At 40.7% G+C, this 25,555-nt stretch overlaps 3 long non-coding RNA genes and 1 pseudogene across 3 annotated transcripts in view; 2 read left to right on the forward strand and 2 right to left on the reverse strand.

The window, feature by feature from the left end:
• Nucleotides 1-2,757: 2,757 nt before the first annotated feature.
• LOC142939300 (uncharacterized) overlaps nt 2,758-25,555 on the reverse strand; it is a 75,099-nt gene continuing 52,301 nt past the window's right edge. Inside the window, exons 4-5 of the long non-coding RNA XR_012949949.1 lie at nt 9,693-9,804; nt 2,758-3,381 (exon numbers count right to left, since the gene is read on the reverse strand). This is a non-coding gene — a long non-coding RNA (uncharacterized LOC142939300). The remainder of the gene's footprint in view (nt 3,382-9,692; nt 9,805-25,555) is intronic.
• Nucleotides 13,917-17,376, forward strand: LOC142939290 (antiviral innate immune response effector IFIT1-like; annotated as a pseudogene).
• LOC142939301 (uncharacterized) lies at nt 17,955-19,674 on the reverse strand. The gene is made up of 2 exons (XR_012949950.1): nt 19,582-19,674; nt 17,955-19,004 (listed from the first exon to the last, which is right to left on the reverse strand). It is a non-coding gene; the product is annotated as an uncharacterized LOC142939301 (long non-coding RNA).
• Nucleotides 20,679-21,839, forward strand: LOC142939338 (uncharacterized). Its single transcript, XR_012949959.1, has 3 exons — nt 20,679-20,810; nt 20,899-21,186; nt 21,273-21,839. It is a non-coding gene; the product is annotated as an uncharacterized LOC142939338 (long non-coding RNA).

Here is a 25,555-nt window from a genome sequence, read left to right on the forward strand (position 1 = left end):
AAAGTATGTCAAGCTGTGTCTCAGTAGTACACAATTACCTATTAAATATACAATGTGTACACTAAGAACTCTTGTTCAAAGTTGTGTTTTTTTTGCTGGTTACTGTACAAGAAATCCATGTACTCTACACAATCTTGCAGTCCTCTTCACAGGGCGTTGATGGATGTTAGTCAAACTACAGCTCTTGAAAGCTACTGCCAAATTGAATTGTTGGTTTTCAGTTAAACAGCCCCGTCAGTGTGAAGTGGTAACCAAACAGTAACCAGGTTACAAGGAAGATGGCAGCAGAGTGTCGTAATGCAGGTGTCTCCAGGTAACCGCTGTCACCGCTGTTCACACCAACACTCTGCAGACGGCCGCTGCTGAAAATGTTCACATATACTAGATATATAAGTCTGTTTAAAATAATGCACACCAAGTTAATATTTCTATTTGATGGGAGGGTGCAACCAAAACAATGTGGGAGCTTGGGTTTGAATATTTCACTCAGTGTGGCATGAAGGCATACTTCAAGATGAAGAAAAAACTGTTTCTAACTTTGAACCAACTTAAAGGAACAGTGTGTGAGATTTAGTGGCCTCTAGTGGTGAGGTTGCAGATAGCAAGCAACAATATGACCCTCAGATTAGAAATTATTTATAACTTTAAGCACCACCATGAGGTTGACGTATGCGATTTAAAATGAAATATCTTCACAATCTTTGAATGGATTGTCATGAAATTTAATACAGATGTTCATATTCCCCGAAGGATGAAGCATAATTACTTTGGCAATCTCTTGACTTTTCCTCGAGCACCATCTTCAGGTCAAATTTTCACTTTGTCTAAATGTTTGGTTTACAAGCAAACATCTGCAAAACAAATGTCATTAAAAACAGACATTAAACCTGCTAAAGTTCACCATCTTAGCATTGTCATTGTGAGCATGTAATCATGCTAATGTTAGCGTTTAGCTCAAAGCTCTGCTGTGTTTAAATACCTAACAGGATGTACACTATTATGGACTTTACGCAACAGGAGCCTGCGAATAGTTTGGAACGAAACTATTAACACCAGCAGAGATGCGAGTTTGCGACTGTTGCAGCACTTTTTCATTGAAAGGTTTGAACAGATTCACGCAGGCAGAGGACCAACTACCAGCATCCTATTGAGCCAGAGCAGCGACGGGCAGTCTGTCTGAGGTAAACATGTTATAGCCTTGAAGCTACTGTAAGATAATTTATTGAGTTTCCTTTTAGCGAAATGCTCTGAGTGTATTTAAACTCCCGGGTCTCTCTCTCTCTCTCTCTCTCACATCAAATTCACTTTAAAATCAACACTTACACATAAAGGTTTACTAGATTATGGGTCCATAAATGAGGTCAACACACGTCTCTCACTCGTTTCCTCGGTGTCGTTGTTGTCTGTTCTCACTCGTAGCTCTGCTGGTAGCTGAAGTCTCTGTCGTTCTGGAGAGCAATTCATGTTTTGTTCCTTTACATTTTATCTGCGGACTTCACAATAGTTGTGCAGAACAAAATAAGCATTAATAAGAAAAGTAAAGTCCTCCGTTTTGTGTCCGTTCTCCTCAAAGCCGCTAACCGTGACTTCAGACGGCCGCTCTGTAGGTCTGATAACCCCGCTGGACACGCCGCTCGCTAATCGCTCCAGTAACAGCTACTTCCTCCGCAGAAATGCATAATTTAACTGGAAACAGCTGCTAGTAACGACAACAAGGTCAGCAACACCTGTACTCAGTTGTCCATGTTGAATTAACCTGGTAGATGATCGGTAATCAAGGCTGTTGTTGTTTGTGATCTTCCAGGAAAGGGTCACGTGATAGGGGTGTGACGAATCAATCAAGGACACGTTGTGACTGCTAAGTACCAATCAAGTAGCAAACGCAAATGTGGGCGTCATCTAGAGAGAATAGACCAGACTCCAGCAAAGGTCAATTGTGTCTGGAGTGCGCCATCTAGTGGGATCAACTGAAACGCCGGGTATTGCAGGAAAAAGGCAAAATTAATGCGGTCTTTACTATAATTTGGATAATTTTGTACTGATATTTGACAGGCCGGATTAAAAAGCCCAACGGTCCGTATATGGCCCGCGGGCCGTAATTTGCCCATGCCTGCACTAGAGTCTAATTGGTTGGAAGATCTGGCGGAATAGCATGAACATCCTGCATGTTACACCTACATGGCTCCTCATTGACAGATGCTTCTCTGCACGTATGTCCACACATTTGTTTTTTATTTTTGTTTCAAACACTAAGTTTATGTTCATACATTTCTCAAAGCTACAATCATGGATGCATCAAAGAATGTGTCAATTATGATTTTCAGAACAGAAACCTGACTGAAATGTATATTTTATGGGTATTTTTACGTGCATTTCTGACTTTCAAAACTTTCTGATGAAGTGCGTTTTATTTGAGTAATGAGGTACTGTCATGTATTTTCAATGAAGAGGAGAAAACAAGAGAAACATCCTTAAATGTTAAACGTTGATGTGGATTTTAAACCGATCCTTCTCTGGCTGAATATTTGAAAAACAACAGTCTGTGGTCCTTTTGCAAACAGACGCCTCTTAATACTATTATTATTATTTTACTAGATTCCCTCTCTGTGAAAGAAATCCGCCCAACACTGCAGCAGGTAGGCTATCACAAGAGGTTCATGTAAAAGGTATGCAGGAGGTGGACACCTGCAGGAATAACTTTCCATTCCTGCATGATGGCACATTTGCAGTGACAGTAAGAGCGACAGAATTCATTGAAATTCTTGGTAGTTTTTATTTTGTTTAAACAATGGGCCCTTGAATTCAGACAGTTAGACAAAAGTCGGCTTCTCTTTATTAGCCGACGACAATCCATTTTAATGTATTACCGGCAGCTTTTATTACAAGGTTATTTATATTCATTTTATTCATTCATTGTCATACAACAGGGTTACACAACCAAATGTAGATTGCTGGCCCATTTTAATACATAAACAATCAAATATCGTGAAAACAAACAAACTAAATATGAACTGATCTGGCGTACGCCACAGCCGATTGACCGTTTAACATGTTTCATTCATGTCCTCCAGTAAGTAATTGGTAACACTGCAGAGTTCGATTTTATTACTAATAAAGCAGCCGAAGCAACAACAAAAAAAGCTAAAACAAGCTGTGAGGACTGAGCTTCCTCTTCATCATCTTCATTCTTCACAGGAGTGAATGAGAACTTGACATCAGCTTCCTCCAGCCCTTGAAGCTGCTCTCCCTCCTGACTGGTCCAGAGTTCCTCCTGTTCCTCTTTAATGTGTGGGGGTTCTGGGTCCTCCTGGTCCAGACTGGAGCACCACTCCTGCTGATCAGGGGGAACCTCTTCTTGAACCACCAACAGCTGCTGGACGTCTGCAGGAAAACAGTAAACACACACAGAGACGTTACAAAGAAATGTTAGTATTGAGCAAATAGTCTCCTGTACATACACTTTTATTTCCTGCCATCATTCCCTCTTACACTCCCTGTGCAGTTACCAAACAGACATGCCGACACAAAATGTAAAGACACAACGCACCAGCAGCAATGAGGTCATCAATAGTTTACATGGCAAATAAGTGTGGCACTACCCAACATTGTTAAGAAGTATTCAAAGAACCTGCATCGTCCATAAAGTGCGGCTGAGATGTGATCATGTGGGCAGTTATAGTCGACTAATGTACGTAAACCTGCCACCGTAGAAACAGTGGATAGAACCTTCAGAAGCAGCCACAACGTAACCGTGGACGTGCATCATCGTTTCTGAACCAATCGCTCTCCACCTTGGTAGTCAGCCGGAGAGAACATCCACGTAAAGATGATGAAACTGAAATGTGACAATAACAACAATGACACAATCTGAAGTCATAAACTTCGTCTAGAGACTGCTCTCAGGAACGTAGAGGTCAAGGTTGAACCCCCCCACACCCCCTCCTACACACACACACACACACACACGATTGTTTGTTGCTTTTAGGTAGTATGCTTGTAGTAATTGTTTGTTTGTTGATGTATATTATTGATTTATGATCAGTATTGTTCAGTAAATAAACTGTTATATTTTAGGGAACAGTGTTCTGTGATGATTTTGTACATTAGTGTTGTGATAACAGCTGGATGTTATCGTCAGTGCTCGGATTCAAACCTTCACCGTTCTGGATGTGGTAAAAATACTTTGACTATTGACATTTTTGAATCATAAACATTCCACGATTTAACCACTAGAGGGCAGCAGTGTTACATCATTTAATGAATCATAAACATTACACGAAACATTGCACGTGGTATAGTGGTAGAAAAAATGAAGACGACAGTGGTGCCATACCCCCCCCCCCCCCCCCCCCCAAAAGTCTAAATGTGTGCGCAAGTACAATCCTGACTTTCTTAATACTTTCAGTGTGTGGAATGTGGGCTAATGCTAACAAACGAAGCACTGAAGCCTTCAAAAATAAAGCGACACCTAGCGACGAAACATCCAACGCTCGTGGGAAAGCCTGTTGGGCTTCTTGTTGTGTATGCAGGTTTACATACACATGATAAATAAATGTCTTTGTGATCATCACATTGTATCATCTCATTTATTTGACAAGGGTTTTGCCTGTTCAACTCCGCGAGGACGCCGGCGTCCTCGATCCCCTCCCCTTCCGTTCCGTTCCTACGGCTTGCTTGCGCAAACTACGTCACAAAACATGGCCGTGTTTGGTATCCCAGCATGCCCAAAACCCTCATCTTTGCAAAGTCATCGATTTTCTTTCATTTCTTATGGATTTTTCACAAAAGGAGCCCAAACACACACTGTCCAAAGTCGAGGAATAACCGCTGCAAGTCGGATCTTGCAGCATTTCGACGGAAAAAGACATATTACAGACCTGACAATGTGCTAGCGGATGTTACCATGGAGCTAGTAGCTTCAGAAAATGCTAGTACTTAAAGTACAAACCTTATCTTCCTCTTCTATAAGCCGTCAACCAACGTACAACCTTGCGTAACTGAGGTACCCTCATACTCGATCGTGCGCTCAGTGTCAGCCATTACGCACAGTTAGTCCGCTACTTACACACCACGTCTTCGACCATATATATAGTTTTTGCAAAGGCTAAAAATAAAAGGAGAATAATATAATATCAAAATATAAAGGGAGAAACACCTTTAGTGTGTCAGAATATCATTTGGTTACCATGTGTCCATTTGGGTCTCCAAATATCCTTTTAGAGCTCCGCCTGGATCTCTTCATGGAAAAAACACTGTAGAATCGTCATACTTTGTCCAATCTTCTTCAAATTTGAGGCAGTTGTTCACTGATAGTGTAGTTACAGCCCTATACTGTCCTTTACCTGTACAGATACAGCCACAGGCAGTTATTTATACTGAAAGATACTTTTTATTTTAGGCGGACAAAAATCTTCAATTTTTACTGACTTCAAAGGCCCACTGCTCTGTTTCTGTATGACCTACAGGTTTTCTTCTACCTTAGGGGGTTTTCTTTCTAGAAAGACCTCATTGATGCATATAGTCAGAGTGGTTCAGAAGCTACAGCCATTTTAATTTGGGTATGTCATTTTAGGCGGTTTTGCTCCAAAATAGGGGTGGAGTTGAACAGGTAACAATATAGTTATTGAATACAAATCAAACCAAGAGTGAGATCAATTAGTTAAACTAATAGTGTTAATATTTGAATGGGCCCCGGGACACTTTGTACTTGAAAAGTTGGGCCCCGAGGTCAAAAAGGTTAAGAACCCCTGATTTAGATATTGACAACTATGCTTTGATTGATTTGTGTTCCTGATAGCACAACAGTGTTCCTTTGACTTCCCTTTGCTCTTCCTCCTGAACTTATGATGAGCCATGACAAATGACATTACAAGGGATTACGTAGTTAAGATAATTGATTGATGGGTTGATTGATCCAGTCATTGACGTGGTGCACACCCAGAGGCCAAAACGCCTTGAAGTAAAGAAATACACGACCAGATCATTTCATTGGAACCCATTGAAGACTAGTCACCACAACCTCATTAGGAATATTTAATTCGACTGAAAATGTTATGGACATGTTTTTATTTGGGTCCTAGGAGAGCCATCTGAAACCCCGTTATTGCTCCATCGAGGACAGCAGAACGATTGACGTTGAACTTGCAGGTTATCAATTTTGTCACTGAGCTCTCTCAGAATTTGAGTAATGGGGAATGTGTTCTTTTGGCTGCTTAAACATTTGAACGACAGACCTATCAGTAACTGTATGACAAGATGACCTCGTCATATCATAACTTCATTTTGATATTGTGCAATGACTCAAATTTTTCAATGACCTATTTAGGCCAACAGTATGCACCTGACAGTACTCTTCTACCTCTACTTCGGTTTGTTGCAAAGTAAAAACACAAATGTACCTTGAAGTTATTTTCTATGTAGTTCCTTATTTTATTATCATCTGTGCCTCTCCAGTGTTGGTAAGTTCTATATGATCATTTTGAAATAAACTACAGCAGTGTTATAAAAAATGATAATAATGATAATAATTCATTAATTTAGTATTCATTAACGTCACATCTTGTATATATGTAGCATGTTAGAGTTATAAATAACTTGACCATGTGAGAAACAATAGTTTAATTAAAATTAAAATTAAAAAAAAAGTTTTTGTTTTTTTTAAAGCTAATAATGCCAAATTATTTGGGGGGGCTGAAGAACATTTTAGGGGGGCTTCAGCTTCAGCTACCAGAAGCAGCCCCTGAGGCTGCTTCTGGTAGCACTGGATTTACCGGAGATGCCGACGGGGGAAGAGAGCAGGAGCGCTAGTTAAGCTGCGTCAGCGGGGATTCAGAACTGCGCTCCCGTCAATCCATCTGGCAAATGTCCGCTCTCTGGCCAACAAGGTGGATGAACTGCTGCTCCTCAACAAAGCAAACACAGACTTTAGCAGATCCGCCGCCCTGTGCTTCACTGAAACCTGACTCGGTGCGCACATCCCGGACAGCGCAAGGAAAACGAGAGGAGGCGGAATCTGCAACGAAGATTGGTGTACAGATGTCACAATGTTGAAGGAATCATGCAGCCCTCACTTAGAATCACTTTGCATATAAACTGTAAACCATTTTATTCACCGTGGGAGTTTTCCTCATTCATTCTGGTCGGTGTTTACATCCCACCTCAGGTCTGTGTGAGTGAGGCTCTCCAACACCTGGCTGAGCAGATCACCAACATGGAGCACAAACACATAGACTCCCTGCTCATTGTTCTTGGGGACTTTAACAGAGCAAACCTCAGCAAATAACTGCCTAAATACACACAACCTGTTCCAACTCTTCCCCTCTGGTAGGCACTACAGAGCACATACGCCAAAACCACCAGACCCAGGAACAGCTTCTTTCACTGGTTGTTCAATTCAATTCAATATATTTTTGTATAGCCCAAAATCACAAAGGAGGGCTTTACAATATGTACACATTTGACATCCTCTTGTCCCGGAACCCTCACATCGGAACAGGAAAAAAAAAAAAAAAAAAAACCTTTAACGGGGAAAAAAGAGGAAGAGACCTGTGGGAGAGCAATAGAGGAGGGATCCCTCTCCCATGATGGGCAGAAGTGCAATAGATGTCATGTGTAGAACAGCATAACAGAATTACAACACATTCAATGTATGACAGAACCACGGCAGGAGGCAAGACCAGGTCCAGGTATAACCCGGATACACAGGAACCTGTGAGGCGAGAAAGCATATACTCTGGTGAAGAAGCATAATGTGCATTAATGGCATCGGTAATATGAAATAGTGTGAGTAATAATAAAAGTGACATTAGCAGTTGGAGTCAGCAGGGCCATGGTAGGAGGAAGGACCAGGGTCCAGATGAAACCATGCTCCATGGAAACCTGTGAGGAGAGAAAGCACAAGGACTCCGGGGAAGAAGTAAAGTTAGTAATGAGCATTAACATCAATTCATACAGAAAGAGATGAAGAAGAGAGAGGAGCTCAGTGTATCCTAGGAAGACCCCTCTGTCATCAGACAGTACTGCACTATTGCCTCCATTTGCACTATCACCTTAATTCCATTGAGACTGTTGCTGTATAGGTTTATGTTCATAAATATATATATATATACTTTTGGATATATATTTATATTGTACATAGTCTTTAAATGTTTGTACTTACATCTGTTCGACTTTTTTTGTTGTCCTTGTCTTATTTTTTTATATTTTTCTTGTTTATTTCTAAACTTGTGTATGTAAGTTGAGACCAAGGTGGAAACCGGAGTCAAATTCCATGTGTGCATACGCATACATGGCCAATCAAGCTGATTCTGATTCTAAATAATCTCAATTAAAATCCTGCTTGAAAACGGTGCTGATGTGATTTAATCTACTCAGTGATTAGATGTTTGAAAGAAAAGCACAAAAAAACAAACCTGATACAATGTTCATATAGAAACCCAAAAAAATTACTATTTTTGTTAAAACTTTATAAACTAAAGAAGAAGAAATGACTTGCTTACATTGTACATCTGTCAATTAATTCAAACTTTTTTTACAGACAGATAATTCAATAATAGAAAAATTGTTGGCTATAGACCAGATTAACAAATATAATCATGCAAATATAACAGAAAATAAAACAATTACAAAGTTCTCTGTAATCATTCTCTTTGCCTCCCCTCTAGCTTTGAGTTTCTCCCTCATGTGAAGTGGACAGAACTGGGACGTTGGTATTTTTTTTACAGCAAAAATGCTAAAGGGGCAGGCCTAAAAATGAAAAGACTGAAGGCATCGACTCTGAACCAACAAGCACAGCACAATACTTGTAGATAAAAAGGGAAGCCTGATCATCAAGGATCTCACACTCAAATCCACAAATGGGGAAGAAGTCGGGCATGAATGATGCAAGAAGAGAGGACGAGGAGGAAGGAAAAGACATTGGCGTTGAAGAGAGATGGACGAGGTGGAGGTGATGGACTATGAGTACAGATGAGAGATATGACAGTTGGCAGGAGGGATGATGGAAGATGAAAGAGGGCCAGTGTCTGGGTATCAAGACGACCCTCTTTAGCCTCTTTCTGGCACCCAGCTGGCATCACTAGCAGCTTCAGTATACTGCTGCGTCAGCACTTAAAGACTGAGAGAGCCTATGTGGCGACTGTGGCTCAGTGGAGAGCAGAGTCGTCCTTCAATCAGAGGTTCGATCCCCGGCTCCGCTAGTAGTACATGTGGGCAAGACACTTAACCCCAAATTGCTCCCGTAGTTGTGTGTATGAGTGTTGTGTGAATGTTATGGGCAGGTGCCATCAGTGTGTGAATGATGACATGGAGTGTGAAAGTGGTCGGAAAGCTGCGAGAAAAGCTGCGAGAAAACCAAAGGGCAACAAATGAACCGTCCACAAATTTCAATGGCACTCGAGCTTATTGCCATTCGTCAGAGCACTTCTGGCTCATTTTTCTTAATTCATGCTTAATTCATTCGAGATGCTGCCTCCATTCTCAGAGTCTCCACTGGTTTCTAAATAAAGACGAGAGAGGATTGTTGTGCGCTGAAATGCTGACACCAGAGGATGCCAAAAGCTTCTTTCATTCTCTCTCACTGATCTTGTACTGATGCAGTGGCAGGGCTGAGTCACAAGACAGAAACCAAAAGGAACAGCGCCCCCTCTTGGACAATAAACAGTATCACAGACGTGGTGTGTGCTGAATCTTACATTTAGGGGACTATCTTCTTCTCTTTCTTCTTTTTCTTCCTCCAAACCATCCCCTCGAGGGTAAAGTGATGAAACAGTGAGTCTCCTCCTCAACAGCTCCAGATATCTGAAACTAGAAAGACGATTCATGTCTCAACTGCTGAAACACAAATGTAAGAAGTAACGTTACTCAGATCAGCAAAAGTAACGTTAGCAACACCGGTGTAGAAATACAGTTACAAGTAAAAGCACAAAAGTATTGGCATCAAAATATACTCACAATACCAAAAGAAAAAGTACACATTTTATAGAATGGCCCATTTCAGAATAATATATATTCTATTGCCGGATTAGGATTATTGATGTTCGTTAAACAACATTTAGCTATGCTAACCCACGGCCATGCTAGCTGCTCTGTGAGGCCGGCAATATTTTATGCACCGAAACTCAGATTTCACACTTAAAAAATTATAATCACAAATTGTTTAAAAAAGTAAAAAAGAGACTCACATTTGAACAACACGTACAACAACCTAGTCTACAGCCACGCTAACTACTCTGGGAGGCTGTAGCCTACTTGGCTTTGAGCTAGCTAAAAGCTAACATTAACCATATTAGCAAATGACGCTCGTATGCTAATTAGCACTAAAAAAAGTACAGCTATGTATTGATTAATATATATATATATATATATATATATATATATATATGGTCCGTGCAAAAAGTATAATTCATTTTCCATTGTCACGTTGTATCATGAACAATGTCAGTTTAGGGGTGTTACCTAATATCTCATGGTCTACTTGTGTTAATGTAAATGTTTTCTGCTACGTGTGAGTTCGTTGTTCGATAGCCGATGCTGCCTAAACGTGGTAAACGGTTTGTCTGTGTTATTGTCACATTGAATGAATACGTGCAATGCAATTCAGCACCAAAACATCAGCTTGTTCCATTATCTAACTTTAATAATGACAATTGAGTACAGGAAGTCCAGAGCTGTAAACAGAGACAGCTCGCCTTCAAAGTAAAAGTTGCACGTTTTCAAACGTGTTTGCTCCAACGATCAATTTAAGGAGAGCTAAATTAAATAAATTAACAAATATTCTAAATAATGACCAAATATATAACTGTTACAAAGTCATATTCCTGCCACTTTTCCACAACTGATTGAATAAACTGTCAATGGGTGCAAACACTGAATTATATGTATGTAATGGTTCCTTATATTATCAATTTATTAATTTATTTAAATAAATGCTTCTTAAACTATTTGGGTGAATGTTTCAGGCTGTAGTGTTGAGACTTGTGAAGAGAAAGAGTTGATTTATCTTGAACTTTGACTTTATAGCTGGCTCTGTTGTCATGACAATGATGCCACGAAGCTATCCCATGTAAAATCCTTCAAGTTTATTTACTGTTTGTACTTTTAACTATTCTACATAAAATAAAATGAATGAATAAAAATGCAGGATTATCAGCTGGGCTGTGTACAGAGCTTCCACATTATGACTTCCCACAGCATAAATGTCACTATTGAACAAACTTGCATTTGTAGTGCCAAACATAGTTCAATACCATTTTCAATATGGTAGTCTCTAAAAGGGTGCACATGTTTCTGTTAACATCACAGGTCTGTATTACAATACTTATTAACATTAGTAATAACATACAAAGCAAAATTTCACTCTTCAAATTCCATGTGTGCACCATATGACCATTTTAATAAGGGTTACCTTTTTTAGTTAAACCATGAGGAGTCCATTGATGAGTGAAGCGATTTTGGTCACACTCCACAGCATAATAATGAAGTTATTGAATATTTTTGTCATATGTCTATTTTTTTTCAATCTACTCCACCCCTATTTTGGAGCAAAACCGCCTAAAATGACATACCCAAATTAAAGATGGCTGTAGCTTCTGAACCACTCTGACTATATGCATCAATGAAAGAAAACCCCCTAAGGTTCCTTGTGGAAGTGTCAGAAAACCTGTAGGTCATATAGAGACAGAGCAGTGGGCCTTTGAAGTCAGTAAAAATTGAAGATTTTTGTCCGCCTAAAATAACAAAGTGTCTTTCAGTATAAATAACTGCCTGTGGCTGTATCTGTACAGGTAAATGACAGTATAGGGCTGTAACTACACTATCAGTGAACAACTGCCTCGAATTTGAAGACGATTGGACAAAGTATGACCATTCTACAGTGTTTTATCCATGAAGAGATCCAGGCGGAGCTCTAAAAGGATATTTGGAGACCCAAATGGACACATGGTAACCAAATGCTATTCTGACACACTAAAGGTGTTTCTCCCTTTATATTTTGAAATTATATTATTTTCCTTTTATTTTTAGCCTTTGCAAATTGCAAAAACTATGTATATATGTTCGAAGACGTGGTACGTAAGCAGCTGACTTGCTGTGCGTAATGGCGAAAACCGAGCGCAAGACCGAGTATACGGGTGGCGCATTTACGCAAAGGTTATTCGTTGGTTTACGGCTCATGTATGAAACAGATAAGGTTTGCACTATAAGTACTAGCGTTTTCTGATGGCACTAGTTCCATGGTAACATCTGCTAGCACATTGTTGGGTCTATAATGTGTCGTTTTCCGTCGAAATGCTGCAAAATCCGACTTGCAGCGGTTATGGCGACTTTAAACAGTGTGTGGTTGGGCTCCTTTTGTGAAAAATCCATAGAATATCGATATTTTCTTTGCAAAGATGAGGATTTGGGGCATGCTGGGATACCAAATACGGCCATGTTTTGTGACGTATTTTGCGTAAGCAAGCCGTAGGAACGGAAGGGGCGGGGATCGAGGACGCCGGCGTCCTCGCGCAGTTGAACAGGTTTTTTTAAGCATTGCACCTTGTAGACCAGGGGTCACCAACCTTTTTGAAACTGATAGCTACTTCAAGGGTACCGAGTAGTACAAAGGGCTACTTATTTGATACAAACTTCCTGAATAACAAAATTGCACAGATCACCTTTTATTAATAATAATATATGTAAAGAGACTGTTTGATCACGTCAGTTAATTATTCCTCACAATAATTATTAAGAATGATTTCCACAACAATGATGGTATAGCTACACATACATATTTAAACATGCAACTTTTATTTCTGTTAATCTGTTTCAACATTTGAAAGTCAGAGGTATCACATCTCTGATATTTTTGTATCATCACATGATTAAAGCCGGTTACTTTTGCACCTAGCGCCTGCTGGTGAATGATGCAGTGGTAATGTAGACATTTTGCGAAGTCTGGGTCACCTTTACATTGCGCAATGAAGCCTGCATGCCGGCCCGTCATCGCGGGAGCCTCGTCTGTTGTCACAGACACCAGCTTTTCCAACGGTACCTTTTTCTCCACGAAGAAACCAGTAAAAAGGCTCGTCTATAGCCGAGCGGGGGATCCAACCCTCCGAGGCGCGCGAGCGTCTTCGGGCGCCCGCGTTCAAACCTCTAGTCTGGGCCTTTTCGATCGGATTGCCCCGCGGTCTGTTCCGAGGATTTACGGACCTGACGACGGGGTGCTCTCGCCGCGCGCGTCTGGCGCCAACGGGAAGCGTCCGCCATTCGGAACCTGAAAACCTAGTGCGGCGGCCTCGTCCTGGCTGTCCGCCGTGCGCCCGGGTACCCAACTCTCTTATGACAAGAAATATTGTCATTTTAAAATCTACAATAATGCAAGCGTTTTTGATTAAAAAAGAACAGCAACTACAATTTTAGACTGAGCTCCAATGGTGACTAGTGCTATTTTTAGAACATGTCTCGCGGGCGACTCACGTGGTCCCTGCGGGCGACCGGGTGCCCGCGGGCACCGTGTTGGATACCTCTGTTGTAGACGGTCCCTGCGCACTCTTGTGCTCTTTTGTTTGTGTTTTAACAACGTTTCGCTTCTGAGTTACTGATCTAAGAAGTCCGAATCTGAATATATTTCCGACTTTAACGAACAAGGCTACACCTTAACTTTTCTCATAATTATGAAATCCGGATCTCGTATTCACGAGGTATTTTGTCATAAGTATGAGTTATTTTCTTGTAATTACAAAACAGTAACTCATAACTCTTAAGAGAAAATTGAGTGACCAAAGGTGATGAGTTATGTTTCAGTTTGATCAGAGAAAGTTAAGACGAAGACAGGTCACAGGACATACAGATGCGTTCAAAGGTTTCACAACACGTTGATATTATCACACAATGTGAAGGTGCACCCATAACAATGTGATATCTTGGATGTGAATATGTCCCCCAGTGTGGCATCATGTTCTGTAAGAAGAAGTAAAAAACTGTTTCTAACTCAACATTTTCTCAAGAGAAAATATAATCACAACATTTGATGAGTCATGTTTTAGATTCATCAGATGGCTGTAGGCTTCAATTCCTGGAAACGGAAGTCAAGCAGCGTTTCTAAAAGAGAATAGAAGAATGAAACTCAAGTGCCCCGCCTCTACGATACGCTTCGATGTGATTGTGAACATTTAAAGCTGCGTGCTCAACAACATCTTATCATTTATACCAGCGAAGCCAAAGCAGCATCAAGAGCCAAAACCAGCCACACTAACTTAGAGAAGTTACAGAGTTGAGGAAACAGCTAAATGATGAGGTGAGTAGCTGTTTCTACATTTCATATCATTGTTGGAGTAAATAATCAGTATCATTATGATTTATTTAATATCTTATCATTGTGTCCTACAGCCAAATAATATTAACAGTATGGATCCTTCAAGTCATTGATGATGTATTCAAACACTGTTGTTCAGTCAGATCTTTGGTACCTCCTTCCTTCATTCCCTCCTTTCTGTCTTTAGGCTACTACTATTATCCCTCCTGTGTTTCTTCAGTCTTGCCTTTCAGTCAGTGCCACAGGGATTAAAAACCCTCTTTCTTAACAATTATTACTGATCAGTTGTTTTCTTGAAGTTTCATCCCACACTTCCAGGAATATAATTCTGGTGGACAAATGTGAAATGTTGTTGTTGAATTATTTTATTCTGCTGACTCCAGTTTTTTCTTCCCTTCTCTCTGTGGCTCACACCATTTATTTACCTTTCTTCCTTCCTTGCCTCCTCCTCCTTTACCTTTCAGCCATCTTTTCTTTCTCCCTTCTGTCCTTCTGACCCCCCCTCTTTTTTTCTCCTCCTGCCTCACTCTGTTTCTTCCTTCCTCACAGACGCCATCCTACCTTTCATTACTAATCTATGTATTCATTGCATACTTCGTTCACCTTTGTTTCTTCTTGTCCTCCATGGTTTTATATTTTGTCCGTTCTCATAGGTCTTTTCTTATCCATTCTTTCCCTCCATTGTCCCATTTCCTCTACGTCCACCCATTTGCCTTCCTTTGTCCTCTTCTGTTTCTCTTTCAAGTTTTCCTTCTTTACTTACTTTCCTCTTCCTACCTTACTTTCTCTTTGCAGCCATTTGTTGGTCCATATTCTTTCTTCCTCCTCTCATACTTCTTTCCTTATCTTCTTTTATCTTTTATCTTCCCTATTTCCTTTCTGACCATTCAATGTGTCCTACTCTATTTTTCATTCCCCCTTCCGATCCTTCCTTAATTCCTTTTTTTTTCTTGCTGCCTTTCAAATCAAACCACCGTACACAACCATGTGTAATGAAATTATGTTGTGTCTAGATCAAGGAAGCAGCTAACAGATTCAATGCTCCTTACTCTATTTCTATCTTCCTCCCTTCCTCAACATGAAATGAACAATGATTATCCAAACATAATACGCCTCCGAGCATATTATATTAACCTAGTGATGTGTTTTAATATTTGTCATTTTTATTCCCCATCAGTGCTGCTCAGAGTCAAACACCACTGCTCTCAAAACTGAAGGCCCTGCAGTGCCACTTTACCTGGGATCTGGACCCCAGCAAGACCAAACTTTTACGTCTCAGCGACAATCTGGTGGACATCGGCACAGAGGAGGGAAACAGCTGGCTGGGTCACATTTACAACCTGAGGGGGTTCATTCAGTACAAGCTGGGCTTCCCCGAAGACGCCCAGAGTTTCTTCAACAAGGCTGCAGAGGCCTTCCGCCAGATGAGAAAAGCAGATGACGGTCCCTGGTTAGTGGTGAACTACGGGAACCTGGCTTGGCTGCACCACCACCTGGGAGACCAAGCAGAGAGCGAGGCTTACCTGTCCAAGGTTGAAGCCCTGATGAAGAAATACCCATCTCCATCGCAGGACGAGCTCCATGCAGAGATCTACGCTGAAAAAGCCTGGACCCTGGTGAAGTTCAGCGCACACAGAGAGCTGGTTGCAGATTACTTCCAGAAAGCCATCAGGATGCAGCGGACATGGTGGAGTGGAACACCAGTCACGTCATAGGGTTAGCGAGTGCTTTTAAGCACAGCGACACAGGGCTGGAGGCTGACATCTTGGAGAAAATGAGAGTCGCCAAGGAACAGGATCCAGAGAACTTGTACCTCGCTGCTTACTACCTTAAGCAACGTGCAAAGAAAGGAGAAAGAGTTGAGGATGAAGCACGTGAGTTAGCCGGAAAGGTTTTGAGAAATCCTGTCAGCAGCTACAGTGGTATGAAAGCAATACTAAGGGTTTACAGAAACTATGTATCTATTGATGAGGCCATTGATTTGGCAGAGGAGGCTCTGGAACAACATCCAGATGAGCGTTATCTGAAGAGATGTGCCGCACTCACTCTGAAATGGAAGATCATTTTTTTCAGCGACAATCGCCCAAAGCAAAGCACAGTAGAGAGAGCAATCAGTCTCCATGAGGAGGTGATTTCTTGTTACCCTCATTCTTCATTTGTGAAGAAAATAGACCTCGCAAATATATATGCGAAGTCCAATCACGGCCAGGCTAAAGCTGAGCAGATGTACCAGGAACTGCTAAACAGTGATCTGGAACCTGCCGAAAAACAGGTCCTTTACAACCACTACGCAAAATATTTAAACTTCGATCGACAGGATCAAAACAAGTCACTAAAATATCACATGAAGGCGGCAGAGATACCGCATCAATCCTACTATCGTGGGAACAGCATCAAAGTTCTGGAGAAGATTAAAAATAAACGCAAGAACTCAATGTAGAGAGAAATAGAGGAGTTTCTGGAAAACCTGCAAGAGCCATAGTGGTTTCTTTACAACACTGGTCCTAAAGCTGGAAAAATAAATTCATTGCATTACCGAAAAAAAACAAATCTGAGAATACTTATTAATTGAGCTGTATCCTTTATAAAGGCAGGTGTCTGCAATATTTTACACTTTAGTAGTTAATGGAAGACAAAAGCTTTAAAAAACATTTTTAAAAATCTATATATTTGTCAGAAATAGTACACTCTCATCACATGATTTATTACAATAGATTTTGATCAGATGTTGTGTTTATTATATTCCTGTTGTGTTTTTTCCCTCTTAGCACTGTATTTTAAGTTTATGTAAGAACATTACTATTACTACTACTAGCAGTATGTGAAATCTGCTTTGCTGTATTTCTTTGAGTCGTGGAATATAACATTCTCTAATAATGTAATCGTAAATTTGATGCCTGTAACCTGAATATAACAGCAGATGCAGCTGATTGTATGTATAGAAAGTATGTCAAGCTGATACTCCGTAGAACACAATTACCTATTAATACTATTAAATATACAATGTGTACACTAAGAACTCTTTAAGTTGTGTTTTTTTTTGCTGGTTACTGTACAATAAATTCATGTACTCTATACAATCTTGCAGTCCTCTTCACAGGACGTTGATGGATGTTAGTCAAACTACAGCTCTTGAAAGCTACTGCCAAATTGAATTGTTGGTTTTCAGTTAAACAGCCCCGTCAGTGTGAAGTGGTAACCAAACAGTAACCAGGTTACAAGGGAAGATGGCAGCAGAGTGTCGTAATGCAGGTGTCTCCAGGTAACCGCTGTCCCCGCTGTTCACACCAACACTCTGCAGATGGGCGCTGCTCAAAATGTTCACGTATACTATATATATAAGTGTGTTTAAAATAATGCACACCAAGTTAATATTTCCATTTGATGGGAAACAATGTGGGAGCTTGGGTTTGAATATTTCCCTTTTTCAAGATGATGAAAAACTGTTTCTAACTTTGAATCAACTTAAAGGAACAGTGTGTGAGATTTAGTGGCCTCTAGTGGTGAGGTTGCAGATAACAAGCAACAATATGACCCTCAGCTCAGCCCCCCATTAATTATAATGAGGAACAGACATAGTATCAGTCATTCCTCCCGTCCTCTGTCCTCCTGTCTGCTTTGTCTCAGCCAGTAGAGAAGTTTACAAGAACAAACTAAGATAAACAGTAAACTTCAGACAGACAGCCTTCGCTTTAGCTTGTTTGTAAAAAAAAAAAAAAAAAAAAGGAGAAAAAAAAGCTTTTGGACGATTACATGTGCTGTGTTTGTGTAAACATAACGAGTTAGGGTATAGTGGATGAGAGCGGCCAATTGAATTAGGTTTTGTTTACATGTTAGTGGTTGTGGAACAGATGTATTGATAAATTATTGGCTTTTACTTGCAAATGTTTTTTTTTGCAGTAACAAGCGAAGTTGCCGTCACATCAAGTATTCTTCACCTGGTTCAGGGACCACCGTCCCACCTCTCTGCTCACTGATGCATCATGTGTGTGTGTTTGTGTCTATGTGTAGTTGGAGGAGCTCAGCCCCACAGAGAAAGTAGTGGAAATGCTCACTTCAGTGTGATATTAAATTACACCTAACCATTAAAAAGTACGAATAAAAAGCACCAGTAACGTCAGAGTTCATCAATACTCCGATTTTTAATAATCCGGTGCACGTTTAATTAATACCGAGTCTCAGTCCCTATACCTTTTAGGTAATGCAAAAACATGAATGGCTCTCACCAGAGCCTGTGTCTGTTCTGGGCTGCTGTAGAAACATGGCGGTTTAGACTTCATCAACTGGCCTGGTCTGAACTTCTTTTCCACGACACTTGATACCCAGACAAGCTCCGTGTCTAGCCCTCTTTCATCTTCCATCATCCCTCCTGCCAACTGTCATATCTCTCATCTGTAGCTACTCATAGTCCATCACCTCCTCCTCGTCCTCCTCGTCCATCTCTCTTTAACACCAATGTCTTTTCCTTCCTCTTCGTCCTCTCTTCTTGCATCATTAATGCCCGACTTCCTCCACATTTGTGGATTTGAGTGTGAGATCCTTGATGAACCAGGCTTCCCTTTTTATCTACAAGTGTTGTGCTGTGCTTGTTGGGTCAGAGTCGATGCCTTCAGTCTTTAAATTTTTAGGCCTGCCCCTTTAGCATTTTTTGTAAAAAAAATACCAACGTCCCAGTTCTGTTCACTTCACATGAGGGAGAAACTCAAAGCTAGAGGGGAGGCAAAGAGAATGATTAGAGAGAACGTTGTAATATCATTGTTTTTCTTTTTGTTATATTTGCATGATTATATTTGTTAATCAACAATTTTTCCACTATTGAATTACCTGTCTTTAAAAAAAGTTTGTATTTAAAAGTTTGTATTGCAAAACAATGTAAGCAAGTCATTTATTCTTCTTTAGTTTAAAGTTTTAACAAAAAACAATTATTTTTGGGGTTTCTACATGAACATTGTATCAGGTTTGTTTTTTTGTGCTTTTCTTTCAAACATCGAATCACTTAGTAGATTAAATCACATCAGCACCGTTTTCAAGCAGGATTTTAATTGAGATTATTTATGTTATATTATGTGTGAAATACAGTTTCAGGAGCCTTTACTCCTTCACTGTAACTAACATTTAAAGATAAAGTAATATAGTTTAGCTGTCTGCAGCTTCGATCCAGAAGTGTTGCTATCAGAAGCAGCCATCAAAACACCCTACGCGTATCTCTAACAGTAAACTGGACGGTGCTGTGTTTGTTTTGTGACATGAGTTCAAGATGTGTCTGTCTGGCTCTGAAGCACTACCTGCTGACACCAGTGCAGAGGATTCCTCAGCACCAGCTGCTGCTCACAGGTACAACCACCCGACACACATTCACTGTTCACTGAAAGTCAAAGGGTTTCCTGAGTCATGGAGTCATGGTGCTCCTTTATTGACAGCACGTGACTGAAGTCAGGTCCTTCTTTGCTTTGGTACCGTACTGGCACCCAGTGGACAGTAACGGTAATACAAACCTGAGGAGTTTAACACAAGGGAGGAATTCTGCAGAACAGATTTCAAATATTTAAAATCATTTTAAGGCAAATTAGAAGCTGACTGCACACTGAAAATAAGGAATTTCACATTTGACATCATCAAAGGAGGAAAAAAGGAAATACCATGTTGTAATATCTGTTTTTATGTCTCCCCTGGTGCCAAGACCTAGAGCAGATATTGATTTGTTTCTTCTCGAGCATATTCTGCACAATGTACACATTTGAAAAATGTATTACAAAACATGTATTGCATGTCCTTTATGTGCTTTTTTTAGGACATGATGTGTTTTCTCTATACATATTGGTCACCATGAGATCGTTCAGCCAGGCAGAGTAAGTCTCAAAAGTGTTGCTAACTTTTTTTTACAAACCAAAGTTCATATTCCAGTTCGGTTTGTCATGCGGGGATAATTTTCGCACAGGTGTAAATTCTCTCAATTAACAAATACGACAAGTCACAGAAACCTAACATTTTAAGATTCTATGCAGAAAGCGAAGCGAAGGCCGTTGTCGACACCGGGGCCCTGTTGGGTTCAAAGGCTCCCATTTGGATCCCAGACCTGAGGGCCACCATGTGCATGATCTTCATTCATTCTAGTTTGCTACACTTATTGTATTCATACTAGTGTGCTGCACTTATTGTATTCGTTTGTTTCTGTACTTTTGCTCTGGTTTATACTCTTAGATGCTTGTTTAAAAAAGGAGATGCACTTATGACTTCTGGTGACTAGTTCTCTTGAATACTTATGTTGAATACACTTATTGTAAGTCGCTATGGATAAAAGTGTCTGCTCAATTACTGTAATGTAATGTAATGTAATCTTTCAGTTTCTTGCTAATCATTTTTAGTTTTTGCAGCGTCATTAATAATGTTGCAGGTTCTCTGTGAATCAGAATACACTCATGTGTGGTTTAATTCTGTATGACTGATGATATCACCCCAACATGACAAACCTACTCCCACCATCACATCACGCTGCTCTGTGCTTCTGTTTCAGGTATCGATTGAGTCTTAAAAAGTCATCATTTAGCCACTGGACTCCACATGCTGCAGGTGTTTTCTAAATGCAGCCTGTTTATTTTCAGGTGTTTCTGAAGGAGGGCACTCTAATGAAGCTGTCCAGGAAAGTCATGCAGCCTCACGTGTTCTTTCTGGTGAGTGATCATTAAATCCAGTTTACGTTGTACTGTTGTTCTGCCTTCAAAATATATGTATATTATTATCTTGACCGAGGGCGAAGGCCGTTGTCGACACCGGGGCCCTGTTGGGTTCAAAGGCTCCCATTTGGATCCCAGACCTGAGGGCCACCATGTGCATGATCTGCACCTGTGAGTTCACCCTCACCTGGAGGAGGCATCACTGTCTGTGGAAGGGTCTGTAACACTACGACTATTGCTGCTCATACAAAGCATTGTTTAATGAACCCCCTTCTCATCACAGTTACATGTGTGTCTGACAGGTGGTGCGTCAGGCGTGCTCTGCCAATAAGTAAACGCGGAGTTCTGAACATTCAGCAGCACAAAATCAGATTTAAAGTCTGATGACATTATTTATTAAAGAAACAATAAGGAATTTATCTACTAAAAAGTATTGTCTGTGATATATTTTCTTCCTCTGAGCTGCACTGTTGTCCAAAATCAAAGTCCTGAACACCTACGCTGCCAGTGAGGTACGCACACTGTGTGGTTTTGTTGCTCTCCTGAACTATGTGTGGCTTTTTTTAAAGCTTTTTGCTTGAGTAATTATCTCTCCCTTTTAGGATGTTGCAGCATTGGACAGTCGGCCTTTGCTCGTTTTTTTCCCGAGGGAGGAGAAGAACGCTGCAGTTTAAGCTGTACCACAAAAATACGCTGTTTTACATCTTTAAAGCTGACGACATCCCCACCGCTCAGAGCTAATTGAACTAAAATGACAGACGGTGCCTTACAGTTGATATGCCAAAAGATTTCAGTCTGGGCTGATTTGGCGACAGACCCGTGGTTACCGTGGTAAACACGACCTTTCATTATTAAAGACTACTTTATTACTCTGTCGTATTTTTTTTAACTAAGCAGCCAATGTACTTCCTGTTTACATCGACACCCACGCGCATGCCCAGTGTACGTGAAGACTCACGTGATATTCGTTTTCAGGTGTGTTAGTATGGACGGAGATCAATTCGAAAACGATGCTGAAACGCCGTGTGGACGGAGATCGTTTTTGTTTGAAAACTGCGTTTTCGTTTGAAAAACGAGTAGTACGGATGTAGTCTAAGAGGCAGACAGGTTTACCTGAAAAGGATTGACACGTACCATCATCTGGATAGGCCACTAGTTCATTTGGTTAACATTGGCAGGCGAGAGTAGAGAAATTTACTGACGTGCGGACAGTATAATTAAGGTGTTGAAACCACAGATTTCGTGGTGGCCTGTCTTCAAGCAGGGGCATATCGAAACATCAACACATAATACCCAAAATGTGTGGTTGAGTCTGTACAGCCAGTCAGACATGTCCTTCCACCTCCAATTATGGGCCTTGTGCATAGGACACTTGTGTGAACTCCCCCTTAAACAACTCAGATTGTGTGGGAGGCAGAGAAACAGAGACACCAGCAGAATTTTCTGTCTAATAAATGTCCATCATACATAATTTCTCTACCTACTAAATTTATAGGGCAGTGATCGGACAGCAGAAATGAATGTTTGACTGTGATGTTATCTAACACAGGATAAGGGCTTTGTGTACATTTCACTAATTGGTATGCCTCCTGAGCCAATCAAAAATGTAACATATTTACCTTTAATAGTTAACGTGACTTGTGGTAATTTTAGAAAACTTTCATTTTATTTCAAATACACATCTGGTATGTGGGTGTGAGTGGTGTTTGTCTAATTTCTAATGTGTGTATTGAATGTACAAGTTTGTCATATGCAGAATCTAAAGTTCACCCTCTGTTGTAATGTGTGTGCGTCGTTGGTCCATCACTGAGGTCCGCCCCGCCGCCTGCTCCTCCCCTCCTGACTGCTGATGTTGAGCCCTCCCACCAGTCCTGCCTCCATGGAGATTGTGGGCAGTCCCTTAGACAATGTCCAAGTTGTCACATTTATGGCACACAAAGTTTTCAGCTGGTGTGTGTTTTCGAAAGTCTCTGCCCCTCAATTCTCCTCCTCGCCTGTCATGGCCTGATTACATTGTCAGCTGGGCATCCTCGAGTTTGCGCTGACGAAAGTCTTTGCTTGTTCTCTGTCGTTGTTGCTCCTCAACGTGTTCAGCATGTTGCAATATGGTTGCAGTCTTCCATATCACACAACTTTCTTTAGTGTGATGTTTTTCAGATTCATAGATGGCAGGAAAGCGTTCTTACAAAGTTCAGTCAGGGCTGTCACTTTATGGTTATACATCATAGTCGTATATAACACATTCCAGGTTGATTACGGCTGAATGCCGCAGATATTTTATGATAATGCACAAAGGAGGTCAAAGTTCTCTTGAATTCTGTGAAGTTGCTCTTTGAACTCTCCACATGAGTCATGGCTTCTTCTTCTTTACATCTTCTTTCTCTGTTGTAATGTCCTCTTTGTCTCGCGTTCAGATAATCCAGATTTATATTGTCATCAGTGTTCCTTGATGGGGCTGTAGTTGTGAGCGTTGACATGGTGCCTGTAGATTTGGATGAGTCTCGTCCTTCTTCATCCTAGGAGTGTTGAGTGGTGGGTGTTGGCGGTCATGTTGTTTGTGCCTGGGGAGCATACAGCAGCGGCGTTGCGGAGACCAGATCAGGATCCACTCGACCATGTAACACAAATACAAAACAAAAACAAAAAACAAAAGTTCAGCAGCATATTTTCCTTTTCTATCAGTTGTATATGTCTTATTCAAATACATCTCTTTCTTTCTTTACCTCTTGGACATTACTTCATCTGTTTCTGCTTCGCCTTTTCCTCTCTGCTCCACACACGGTTTGAGTTGATCCAATTTTGGTCGTAGGCTAAAGTTGCCTTTTTCCGCGAACCCCAATTTTATCCGTTCTTCCAATTGTTTGGCTGTCTGATTATCTTTGTCCCACATGTATTTTATTATTGGAGGTAAGACCTTGGCATCAGGCTGCTCAGGCTTATTCTATGACTTTTTTTCATGTCCAAATGTTTCACCTTTATTTTATTTATTTATTTTTTCCATATCATTCTCTTTTTTCTTTTTTCCCCAACTCTGTGTAATTTCTGTATCAAATTGAGACTGAATAAACCTCCCGCAGGAAAACCACATTCATTCACCCATTCGTTTGGATGTTGGCAGCTCACTTTCCCATATTTTCCTTTCATGAACATGACATTGGGTTCATCAGGCGAAGTAGCCTGGAACTTACTCTTCCCCCCCCCCCCCCCCCCATATTATATTATGCTTTCTTTATATGGGGCAACGCGTTTTCTCTTTAAACACAGTCGTCACAGTGAGTTTCTAGATTTGTTTTTGGCACAATCTGAATAAAAGCCGTTGCTCTAGACTCCCAGTCTAAGCCTTCTCTCGAGACAACATTTGTCCTTGCGGACTCTAAAGTCTCTTAGGTCAAGGGAACCCAGTGCTTACTGCCTAACCCCAAGATATTCAACCTCTAAGGCAGACACCAAACGGTCACCCCTAGTATTCCAGTCTTAGGTCCAAGGAATCCAATGCTTACGTCTACCTCTCTCCAAGGTCTGCAACTTGCAACGCTAAACACTCATCCTTACACCAGTCCTCCTTCTCTAGATAACATTTACCCTTCCGGACTCTAACATCTCTTAGGTCAAAGGACTTCAGCTTTTAACGTCTACACTGTCAAACACTCACGTCAACATGCAACGCCAAACACTGACCCCTCATTCCAGTAACCCAATCGTGATGCCCAGAAAAACGCTAGGATACGAGTTTAACCAACATCCACAATAAACCCACAAAAGAAAATAAAAAAAACCAATATGAACAACAACAGACATATTTGCTTTTCAGTCTCACAATATGGTCTTCCTGGATCAATTTCACTAATACGATTAATTTAAAAAAATTCAGCGACTCACCAAATGAGAATTTGTAGTTATACGATCAGGACAGGAATCGGGCCTCTCTCTCTTAATTTTGTCTGGAGGTAAGTCGAGGCAGAAGGGCCAGTTCACCGATCCCTGTTGGCTCCTGACGATCTTACAAGGGATGCTGTTTGTGACGCCAATTGTGGTGGAAAATATTCCTATACCCGCTTTGCGTGAGTCTTTTAATGCTGAGATACATAATACTAAAAACCAGGTTGTCTTTTAAGTGTTTATATATATCTCGCAGAGAAGGTTCAATCATCACAACAGAATGCGTACAGTCTCAGTGAGGAAGAACCAAGAAAAAAGTGAACAAGCTTTCTTTATACAGAATGAGCAAAGGTGGGGGCCGATGGCCAATGTTACAGACATTTGGTCTCAGACTGATAGGAACAACAAGGAAAAACAAACGGCCAGCAACCAAAACAAACGTCCCAAAGGCCTTGGCGCTGGAACATTCTCATACAACACAGTTAGTTGCATGAATACAATATACTGAGTAGAAATATATACTACGTAAACAATTACCATTACATGTTTCAGTTTGATCAGATGTGGCTGTAGGTTTTCAATCCCGGGAAACAAAAGTGAAGGCGAAGACAGGTCACAAGACATAAGATGTGTTCAAAGGTTGATGTACACGTTGATATTATCATTCGAGGTGAAGGTGCAGCCATTATAATGTAGTAAGTTGATA

Source organism: Anarhichas minor, unplaced genomic scaffold (genome assembly GCF_050575085.1).
Source record: "Anarhichas minor isolate MPS153535 unplaced genomic scaffold, ASM5057508v1 ptg000096l, whole genome shotgun sequence".
Taxonomy (NCBI): domain Eukaryota; kingdom Metazoa; phylum Chordata; class Actinopteri; order Perciformes; family Anarhichadidae; genus Anarhichas; species Anarhichas minor.